Here is a 12,254-nt window from a genome sequence, read left to right as displayed (position 1 = left end):
CTGTAACCTGCACAATGACTTTCTGTGAGACTTGACGGACTACATTAATATTCTACAAAAGTTAACTGTAACCTGCACAATGACTTTCTGTGAGACTTGACGGACTAATTAATATTCTACAAATGTTAACTGTAACCTACAGAATAACTCCATATGAGACTTGACGGACTAATTAATATTCTACAAATGTTAACTGTAACCTACAGAATAACTCCCTATGAGACATGACGGACTAATTAATATTCTACAAATGTTAACTGTAACCTACAGAATAACTCCCTATGAAACTTGACGGACTAATTAATATTCTAAAATGTTAACTGTAACCTACAAAATAACTCCCTAGGTGACTTCACGGACTAATTAATATTCTAAAATGTTAACTGTAGCCTACAGAATAACACCCTATGAGACATGACGGATTAATTAATATCCTACAAATGTTAACTGTAACCTTCAGAATAACTCCCTATGAGACTTGACGGACTAATTAATATTCTACAAATGTTAACTGTAACCTACACAATGACTTTCTGTGAGACTTGACGGACTAATTAATATTCTACAAATGTTAACTGTAACCTGCACAATGACTTTCTGTGAGACTTGACGGACTAATTAATATTCTACAAATGTTAACTGTAACCTACAGAATAACTCCCTATGAGACTTGACGGACTAATTAATATTCTACAAATGTTAACTGTAACCTACAGAATAACTCCCTATGAGACTTGACGGACTAATTAATATTCTACAAATGTTAACTGTAACCTACAGAATAACTCCCTATGAGACTTGACGGACTAATTAATATTCTACAAATGTTAACTGTAACCTACAGAATAACTCCCTATGAGACTTGACGGACTAATTAATATTCTACAAATGTTAACTGTAACCTACAGAATAACTCCCTATGAGACTTGACGGACTAATTAATATTCTACAAATGTTAACTGTAACCTACAGAATAACTCCCTATGAGACTTGACGGACTAATTAATATTCTACAAATGTTAACTGTAACCTACAGAATAACTCCCTATGAGACTTGACGGACTAATTAATATTCTACAAATGTTAACTGTAACCTACAGAATAACTCCCTATGAGACTTGACGGACTAATTAATATTCTACAAATGTTAACTGTAACCTACAGAATAACTCCCTATGAGACTTGACGGACTAATTAATATTCTACAAATGTTAACTGTAACCTACAGAATAACTCCCTATGAGACTTGACGGACTAATTAATATTCTACAAATGTTAACTGTAACCTACAGAATAACTCCCTATGAGACTTGACGGACTAATTAATATTCTACAAATGTTAACTGTAACCTACAGAATAACTCCCTATGAGACTTGACGGACTAATTAATATTCTACAAATGTTAACTGTAACCTACAGAATAACTCCCTATGAGACTTGACGGACTAATTAATATTCTACAAATGTTAACTGTAACCTACAGAATAACTCCCTATGAGACTTGACGGACTAATTAATATTCTACAAATGTTAACTGTAACCTACAGAATAACTCCCTATGAGACTTGACGGACTAATTAATATTCTACAAATGTTAACTGTAACCTACAGAATAACTCCCTATGAGACTTGACGGACTAATTAATATTCTACAAATGTTAACTGTAACCTACAGAATAACTCCCTATGAGACTTGACGGACTAATTAATATTCTACAAATGTTAACTGTAACCTACAGAATAACTCCCTATGAGACTTGACGGACTAATTAATATTCTACAAATGTTAACTGTAACCTACAGAATAACTCCCTATGAGACTTGACGGACTAATTAATATTCTACAAATGTTAACTGTAACCTACAGAATAACTCCCTATGAGACTTGACGGACTAATTAATATTCTACAAATGTTAACTGTAACCTACAGAATAACTCCCTATGAGACTTGACGGACTAATTAATATTCTACAAATGTTAACTGTAACCTACAGAATAACTCCCTATGAGACTTGACGGACTAATTAATATTCTACAAATGTTAACTGTAACCTACAGAATAACTTTCTATGAGACTTGACGGACTAATTAATATTCTACAAATGTTAACTGTAACCTACAGAATAACTCCCTATGAGACTTGACGGACTAATTAATATTCTACAAATGTTAACTGTAACCTACAGAATAACTCCCTATGAGACTTGACGGACTAATTAATATTCTACAAATGTTAACTGTAACCTACAGAATAACTCCCTATGAGACTTGACGGACTAATTAATATTCTACAAATGTTAACTGTAACCTACAGAATAACTCCCTATGAGACTTGACGGACTAATTAATATTCTACAAATGTTAACTGTAACCTACAGAATAACTCCCTATGAGACTTGACGGACTAATTAATATTCTACAAATGTTAACTGTAACCTACAGAATAACTCCCTATGAGACTTGACGGACTAATTAATATTCTACAAATGTTAACTGTAACCTACAGAATAACTCCCTATGAGACTTGACGGACTAATTAATATTCTACAAATGTTAACTGTAACCTACAGAATAACTCCCTATGAGACTTGACGGACTAATTAATATTCTACAAATGTTAACTGTAACCTACAGAATAACTCCCTATGAGACTTGACGGACTAATTAATATTCTACAAATGTTAACTGTAACCTACAGAATAACTCCCTATGAGACTTGACGGACTAATTAATATTCTACAAATGTTAACTGTAACCTACAGAATAACTCCCTATGAGACTTGACGGACTAATTAATATTCTACAAATGTTAACTGTAACCTACAGAATAACTCCCTATGAGACTTGACGGACTAATTAATATTCTACAAATGTTAACTGTAACCTACAGAATAACTCCCTATGAGACTTGACGGACTAATTAATATTCTACAAATGTTAACTGTAACCTACAGAATAACTCCCTATGAGACTTGACGGACTAATTAATATTCTACAAATGTTAACTGTAACCTACAGAATAACTCCCTATGAGACTTGACGGACTAATTAATATTCTACAAATGTTAACTGTAACCTACAGAATAACTCCCTATGAGACTTGACGGACTAATTAATATTCTACAAATGTTAACTGTAACCTACAGAATAACTCCCTATGAGACTTGACGGACTAATTAATATTCTACAAATGTTAACTGTAACCTACAGAATAACTCCCTATGAGACTTGACGGACTAATTAATATTCTACAAATGTTAACTGTAACCTACAGAATAACTCCCTATGAGACTTGACGGACTAATTAATATTCTACAAATGTTAACTGTAACCTACAGAATAACTCCCTATGAGACTTGACGGACTAATTAATATTCTACAAATGTTAACTGTAACCTACAGAATAACTCCCTATGAGACTTGACGGACTAATTAATATTCTACAAATGTTAACTGTAACCTACAGAATAACTCCCTATGAGACTTGACGGACTAATTAATATTCTACAAATGTTAACTGTAACCTACAGAATAACTCCCTATGAGACTTGACGGACTAATTAATATTCTACAAATGTTAACTGTAACCTACAGAATAACTCCCTATGAGACTTGACGGACTAATTAATATTCTACAAATGTTAACTGTAACCTACAGAATAACTCCCTATGAGACTTGACGGACTAATTAATATTCTACAAATGTTAACTGTAACCTACAGAATAACTCCCTATGAGACTTGACGGACTAATTAATATTCTACAAATGTTAACTGTAACCTACAGAATAACTCCCTATGAGACTTGACGGACTAATTAATATTCTACAAATGTTAACTGTAACCTACAGAATAACTCCCTATGAGACTTGACGGACTAATTAATATTCTACAAATGTTAACTGTAACTACAAATGTTAACTGTAACCTACAGAATAACTCCCTATGAGACTTGACGGACTAATTAATATTCTACAAATGTTAACTGTAACCTACAGAATAACTCCCTATGAGACTTGACGGACTAATTAATATTCTACAAATGTTAACTGTAACCTACAGAATAACTCCCTATGAGACTTGACGGACTAATTAATATTCTACAAATGTTAACTGTAACCTACAGAATAACTCCCTATGAGACTTGACGGACTAATTAATATTCTACAAATGTTAACTGTAACCTACAGAATAACTCCCTATGAGACTTGACGGACTAATTAATATTCTACAAATGTTAACTGTAACCTACAGAATAACTCCCTATGAGACTTGACGGACTAATTAATATTCTACAAATGTTAACTGTAACCTACAGAATAACTCCCTATGAGACTTGACGGACTAATTAATATTCTACAAATGTTAACTGTAACCTACAGAATAACTCCCTATGAGACTTGACGGACTAATTAATATTCTACAAATGTTAACTGTAACCTACAGAATAACTCCCTATGAGACTTGACGGACTAATTAATATTCTACAAATGTTAACTGTAACCTACAGAATAACTCCTATGAGACTTGACGGACTAATTAATATTCTACAAATGTTAACTGTAACCTACAGAATAACTCCCTATGAGACTTGACGGACTAATTAATATTCTACAAATGTTAACTGTAACCTACAGAATAACTCCCTATGAGACTTGACGGACTAATTAATATTCTACAAATGTTAACTGTAACCTACAGAATAACTCCTATGAGACTTGACGGACTAATTAATATTCTACAAATGTTAACTGTAACCTACAGAATAACTCCCTATGAGACTTGACGGACTAATTAATATTCTACAAATGTTAACTGTAACCTACAGAATAACTCCCTATGAGACTTGACGGACTAATTAATATTCTACAAATGTTAACTGTAACCTACAGAATAACTCCCTATGAGACTTGACGGACTAATTAATATTCTACAAATGTTAACTGTAACCTACAGAATAACTCCCTATGAGACTTGACGGACTAATTAATATTCTACAAATGTTAACTGTAACCTACAGAATAACTCCCTATGAGACTTGACGGACTAATTAATATTCTACAAATGTTAACTGTAACCTACAGAATAACTCCCTATGAGACTTGACGGACTAATTAATATTCTACAAATGTTAACTGTAACCTACAGAATAACTCCTATGAGACTTGACGGACTAATTAATATTCTACAAATGTTAACTGTAACCTACAGAATAACTCCCTATGAGACTTGACGGACTAATTAATATTCTACAAATGTTAACTGTAACCTACAGAATAACTCCCTATGAGACTTGACGGACTAATTAATATTCTACAAATGTTAACTGTAACCTACAGAATAACTCCCTATGAGACTTGACGGACTAATTAATATTCTACAAATGTTAACTGTAACCTACAGAATAACTCCCTATGAGACTTGACGGACTAATTAATATTCTACAAATGTTAACTGTAACCTACAGAATAACTCCCTATGAGACTTGACGGACTAATTAATATTCTACAAATGTTAACTGTAACCTACAGAATAACTCCCTATGAGACTTGACGGACTAATTAATATTCTACAAATGTTAACTGTAACCTACAGAATAACTCCCTATGAGACTTGACGGACTAATTAATATTCTACAAATGTTAACTGTAACCTACAGAATAACTCCCTATGAGACTTGACGGACTAATTAATATTCTACAAATGTTAACTGTAACCTACAGAATAACTCCCTATGAGACTTGACGGACTAATTAATATTCTACAAATGTTAACTGTAACCTACAGAATAACTCCCTATGAGACTTGACGGACTAATTAATATTCTACAAATGTTAACTGTAACCTACAGAATAACTCCCTATGAGACTTGACGGACTAATTAATATTCTACAAATGTTAACTGTAACCTACAGAATAACTCCCTATGAGACTTGACGGACTAATTAATATTCTACAAATGTTAACTGTAACCTACAGAATAACTCCCTATGAGACTTGACGGACTAATTAATATTCTACAAATGTTAACTGTAACCTACAGAATAACTCCCTATGAGACTTGACGGACTAATTAATATTCTACAAATGTTAACTGTAACCTACAGAATAACTCCTATGAGACTTGACGGACTAATTAATATTCTACAAATGTTAACTGTAACCTACAGAATAACTCCCTATGAGACTTGACGGACTAATTAATATTCTACAAATGTTAACTGTAACCTACAGAATAACTCCCTATGAGACTTGACGGACTAATTAATATTCTACAAATGTTAACTGTAACCTACAGAATAACTCCCTATGAGACTTGACGGACTAATTAATATTCTACAAATGTTAACTGTAACCTACAGAATAACTCCCTATGAGACTTGACGGACTAATTAATATTCTACAAATGTTAACTGTAACCTACAGAATAACTCCCTATGAGACTTGACGGACTAATTAATATTCTACAAATGTTAACTGTAACCTACAGAATAACTCCCTATGAGACTTGACGGACTAATTAATATTCTACAAATGTTAACTGTAACCTACAGAATAACTCCCTATGAGACTTGACGGACTAATTAATATTCTACAAATGTTAACTGTAACCTACAGAATAACTCCCTATGAGACTTGACGGACTAATTAATATTCTACAAATGTTAACTGTAACCTACAGAATAACTCCCTATGAGACTTGACGGACTAATTAATATTCTACAAATGTTAACTGTAACCTACAGAATAACTCCCTATGAGACTTGACGGACTAATTAATATTCTACAAATGTTAACTGTAACCTACAGAATAACTCCCTATGAGACTTGACGGACTAATTAATATTCTACAAATGTTAACTGTAACCTACAGAATAACTCCCTATGAGACTTGACGGACTAATTAATATTCTACAAATGTTAACTGTAACCTACAGAATAACTCCCTATGAGACTTGACGGACTAATTAATATTCTACAAATGTTAACTGTAACCTACAGAATAACTCCCTATGAGACTTGACGGACTAATTAATATTCTACAAATGTTAACTGTAACCTACAGAATAACTCCCTATGAGACTTGACGGACTAATTAATATTCTACAAATGTTAACTGTAACCTACAGAATAACTCCCTATGAGACTTGACGGACTAATTAATATTCTACAAATGTTAACTGTAACCTACAGAATAACTCCCTATGAGACTTGACGGACTAATTAATATTCTACAAATGTTAACTGTAACCTACAGAATAACTCCCTATGAGACTTGACGGACTAATTAATATTCTACAAATGTTAACTGTAACCTACAGAATAACTCCCTATGAGACTTGACGGACTAATTAATATTCTACAAATGTTAACTGTAACCTACAGAATAACTCCCTATGAGACTTGACGGACTAATTAATATTCTACAAATGTTAACTGTAACCTACAGAATAACTCCCTATGAGACTTGACGGACTAATTAATATTCTACAAATGTTAACTGTAACCTACAGAATAACTCCCTATGAGACTTGACGGACTAATTAATATTCTACAAATGTTAACTGTAACCTACAGAATAACTCCCTATGAGACTTGACGGACTAATTAATATTCTACAAATGTTAACTGTAACCTACAGAATAACTCCCTATGAGACTTGACGGACTAATTAATATTCTACAAATGTTAACTGTAACCTACAGAATAACTCCTATGAGACTTGACGGACTAATTAATATTCTACAAATGTTAACTGTAACCTACAGAATAACTCCCTATGAGACTTGACGGACTAATTAATATTCTACAAATGTTAACTGTAACCTACAGAATAACTCCCTATGAGACTTGACGGACTAATTAATATTCTACAAATGTTAACTGTAACCTACAGAATAACTCCCTATGAGACTTGACGGACTAATTAATATTCTACAAATGTTAACTGTAACCTACAGAATAACTCCCTATGAGACTTGACGGACTAATTAATATTCTACAAATGTTAACTGTAACCTACAGAATAACTCCCTATGAGACTTGACGGACTAATTAATATTCTACAAATGTTAACTGTAACCTACAGAATAACTCCCTATGAGACTTGACGGACTAATTAATATTCTACAAATGTTAACTGTAACCTACAGAATAACTCCCTATGAGACTTGACGGACTAATTAATATTCTACAAATGTTAACTGTAACCTACAGAATAACTCCCTATGAGACTTGACGGACTAATTAATATTCTACAAATGTTAACTGTAACCTACAGAATAACTCCCTATGAGACTTGACGGACTAATTAATATTCTACAAATGTTAACTGTAACCTACAGAATAACTCCCTATGAGACTTGACGGACTAATTAATATTCTACAAATGTTAACTGTAACCTACAGAATAACTCCCTATGAGACTTGACGGACTAATTAATATTCTACAAATGTTAACTGTAACCTACAGAATAACTCCCTATGAGACTTGACGGACTAATTAATATTCTACAAATGTTAACTGTAACCTACAGAATAACTCCCTATGAGACTTGACGGACTAATTAATATTCTACAAATGTTAACTGTAACCTACAGAATAACTCCCTATGAGACTTGACGGACTAATTAATATTCTACAAATGTTAACTGTAACCTACAGAATAACTCCCTATGAGACTTGACGGACTAATTAATATTCTACAAATGTTAACTGTAACCTACAGAATAACTCCCTATGAGACTTGACGGACTAATTAATATTCTACAAATGTTAACTGTAACCTACAGAATAACTCCCTATGAGACTTGACGGACTAATTAATATTCTACAAATGTTAACTGTAACCTACAGAATGACTTTCTGTGAGACTTGACGGACTAATTAATATTCTACAAATGTTAACTGTAACCTGCACAATGACTTTCTGTGAGACTTGACGGACTAATTAATATTCTACAAATGTTAACTGTAACCTACAGAATAACTCCCTATGAGACTTGACGGACTAATTAATATTCTACAAATGTTAACTGTAACCTACAGAATAACTCCCTATGAGACTTGACGGACTAATTAATATTCTACAAATGTTAACTGTAACCTACAGAATAACTCCCTATGAGACTTGACGGACTAATTAATATTCTACAAATGTTAACTGTAACCTACAGAATAACTCCCTATGAGACTTGACGGACTAATTAATATTCTACAAATGTTAACTGTAACCTACAGAATAACTCCCTATGAGACTTGACGGACTAATTAATATTCTACAAATGTTAACTGTAACCTACAGAATAACTCCTATGAGACTTGACGGACTAATTAATATTCTACAAATGTTAACTGTAACCTACAGAATAACTCCCTATGAGACTTGACGGACTAATTAATATTCTACAAATGTTAACTGTAACCTACAGAATAACTCCCTATGAGACTTGACGGACTAATTAATATTCTACAAATGTTAACTGTAACCTACAGAATAACTCCTATGAGACTTGACGGACTAATTAATATTCTACAAATGTTAACTGTAACCTACAGAATAACTCCCTATGAGACTTGACGGACTAATTAATATTCTACAAATGTTAACTGTAACCTACAGAATAACTCCATATGAGACTTGACGGACTAATTAATATTCTACAAATGTTAACTGTAACCTACAGAATAACTCCCTATGAGACTTGACGGACTAATTAATATTCTACAAATGTTAACTGTAACCTACAGAATAACTCCCTATGAGACTTGACGGACTAATTAATATTCTACAAATGTTAACTGTAACCTACAGAATAACTCCTATGAGACTTGACGGACTAATTAATATTCTACAAATGTTAACTGTAACCTACAGAATAACTCCCTATGAGACTTGACGGACTAATTAATATTCTACAAATGTTAACTGTAACCTACAGAATAACTCCCTATGAGACTTGACGGACTAATTAATATTCTACAAATGTTAACTGTAACCTACAGAATAACTCCCTATGAGACTTGACGGACTAATTAATATTCTACAAATGTTAACTGTAACCTACAGAATAACTCCCTATGAGACTTGACGGACTAATTAATATTCTACAAATGTTAACTGTAACCTACAGAATAACTCCCTATGAGACTTGACGGACTAATTAATATTCTACAAATGTTAACTGTAACCTACAGAATAACTCCCTATGAGACTTGACGGACTAATTAATATTCTACAAATGTTAACTGTAACCTACAGAATAACTCCCTATGAGACTTGACGGACTAATTAATATTCTACAAATGTTAACTGTAACCTACAGAATAACTCCCTATGAGACTTGACGGACTAATTAATATTCTACAAATGTTAACTGTAACCTACAGCAGAATAACTCCCTATGAGACTTGACGGACTAATTAATATTCTACAAATGTTAACTGTAACCTACAGAATAACTCCCTATGAGACTTGACGGACTAATTAATATTCTACAAATGTTAACTGTAACCTACAGAATAACTCCCTATGAGACTTGACGGACTAATTAATATTCTACAAATGTTAACTGTAACCTACAGAATAACTCCCTATGAGACTTGACGGACTAATTAATATTCTACAAATGTTAACTGTAACCTACAGAATAACTCCCTATGAGACTTGACGGACTAATTAATATTCTACAAATGTTAACTGTAACCTACAGAATAACTCCCTATGAGACTTGACGGACTAATTAATATTCTACAAATGTTAACTGTAACCTACAGAATAACTCCCTATGAGACTTGACGGACTAATTAATATTCTACAAATGTTAACTGTAACCTACAGAATAACTCCCTATGAGACTTGACGGACTAATTAATATTCTACAAATGTTAACTGTAACCTACAGAATAACTCCCTATGAGACTTGACGGACTAATTAATATTCTACAAATGTTAACTGTAACCTACAGAATAACTCCCTATGAGACTTGACGGACTAATTAATATTCTACAAATGTTAACTGTAACCTACAGAATAACTCCCTATGAGACTTGACGGACTAATTAATATTCTACAAATGTTAACTGTAACCTACAGAATAACTCCCTATGAGACTTGACGGACTAATTAATATTCTACAAATGTTAACTGTAACCTACAGAATAACTCCCTATGAGACTTGACGGACTAATTAATATTCTACAAATGTTAACTGTAACCTACAGAATAACTCCCTATGAGACTTGACGGACTAATTAATATTCTACAAATGTTAACTGTAACCTACAGAATAACTCCCTATGAGACTTGACGGACTAATTAATATTCTACAAATGTTAACTGTAACCTACAGAATAACTCCCTATGAGACTTGACGGACTAATTAATATTCTACAAATGTTAACTGTAACCTACAGAATAACTCCTGTGAGACTTGACGGACTAATTAATATTCTACAAATGTTAACTGTAACCTACAGAATAACTCCCTGTGAGACTTGACGGACTAATTAATATTCTACAAATGTTAACTGTAACCTACAGAATAACTCCATATGAGACTTGACGGACTAATTAATATTCTACAAATGTTAACTGTAACCTACAGAATAACTCCCTATGAGACTTGACGGACTAATTAATATTCTACAAATGTTAACTGTAACCTACAGAATAACTCCCTATGAGACTTGACGGACTAATTAATATTCTACAAATGTTAACTGTAACCTACAGAATAACTCCCTATGAGACTTGACGGACTAATTAATATTCTACAAATGTTAACTGTAACCTACAGAATAACTCCCTATGAGACTTGACGGACTAATTAATATTCTACAAATGTTAACTGTAACCTACAGAATAACTCCCTATGAGACTTGACGGACTAATTAATATTCTACAAATGTTAACTGTAACCTACAGAATAACTCTCTGTGAGACTTGACGGACTAATTAATATTCTACAAATGTTAACTGTAACCTACACAATGACTTTCTGTGAGACTTGACGGACTAATTAATATTCTACAAATGTTAACTGTAACCTGCACAATGACTTTCTGTGAGACTTGACGGACTAATTAATATTCTACAAATGTTAACTGTAACCTACAGAATAACTCCTATGAGACTTGACGGACTAATTAATATTCTACAAATGTTAACTGTAACCTACAGAATAACTCCCTATGAGACTTGACGGACTAATTAATATTCTACAAATGTTAACTGTAACCTACAGAATAAC

Source organism: Tachypleus tridentatus, chromosome 1 (genome assembly GCF_004210375.1).
Source record: "Tachypleus tridentatus isolate NWPU-2018 chromosome 1, ASM421037v1, whole genome shotgun sequence".
Lineage (NCBI taxonomy): Eukaryota > Metazoa > Arthropoda > Merostomata > Xiphosura > Limulidae > Tachypleus > Tachypleus tridentatus.
Note: the sequence above shows the minus strand (reverse complement) of the source record.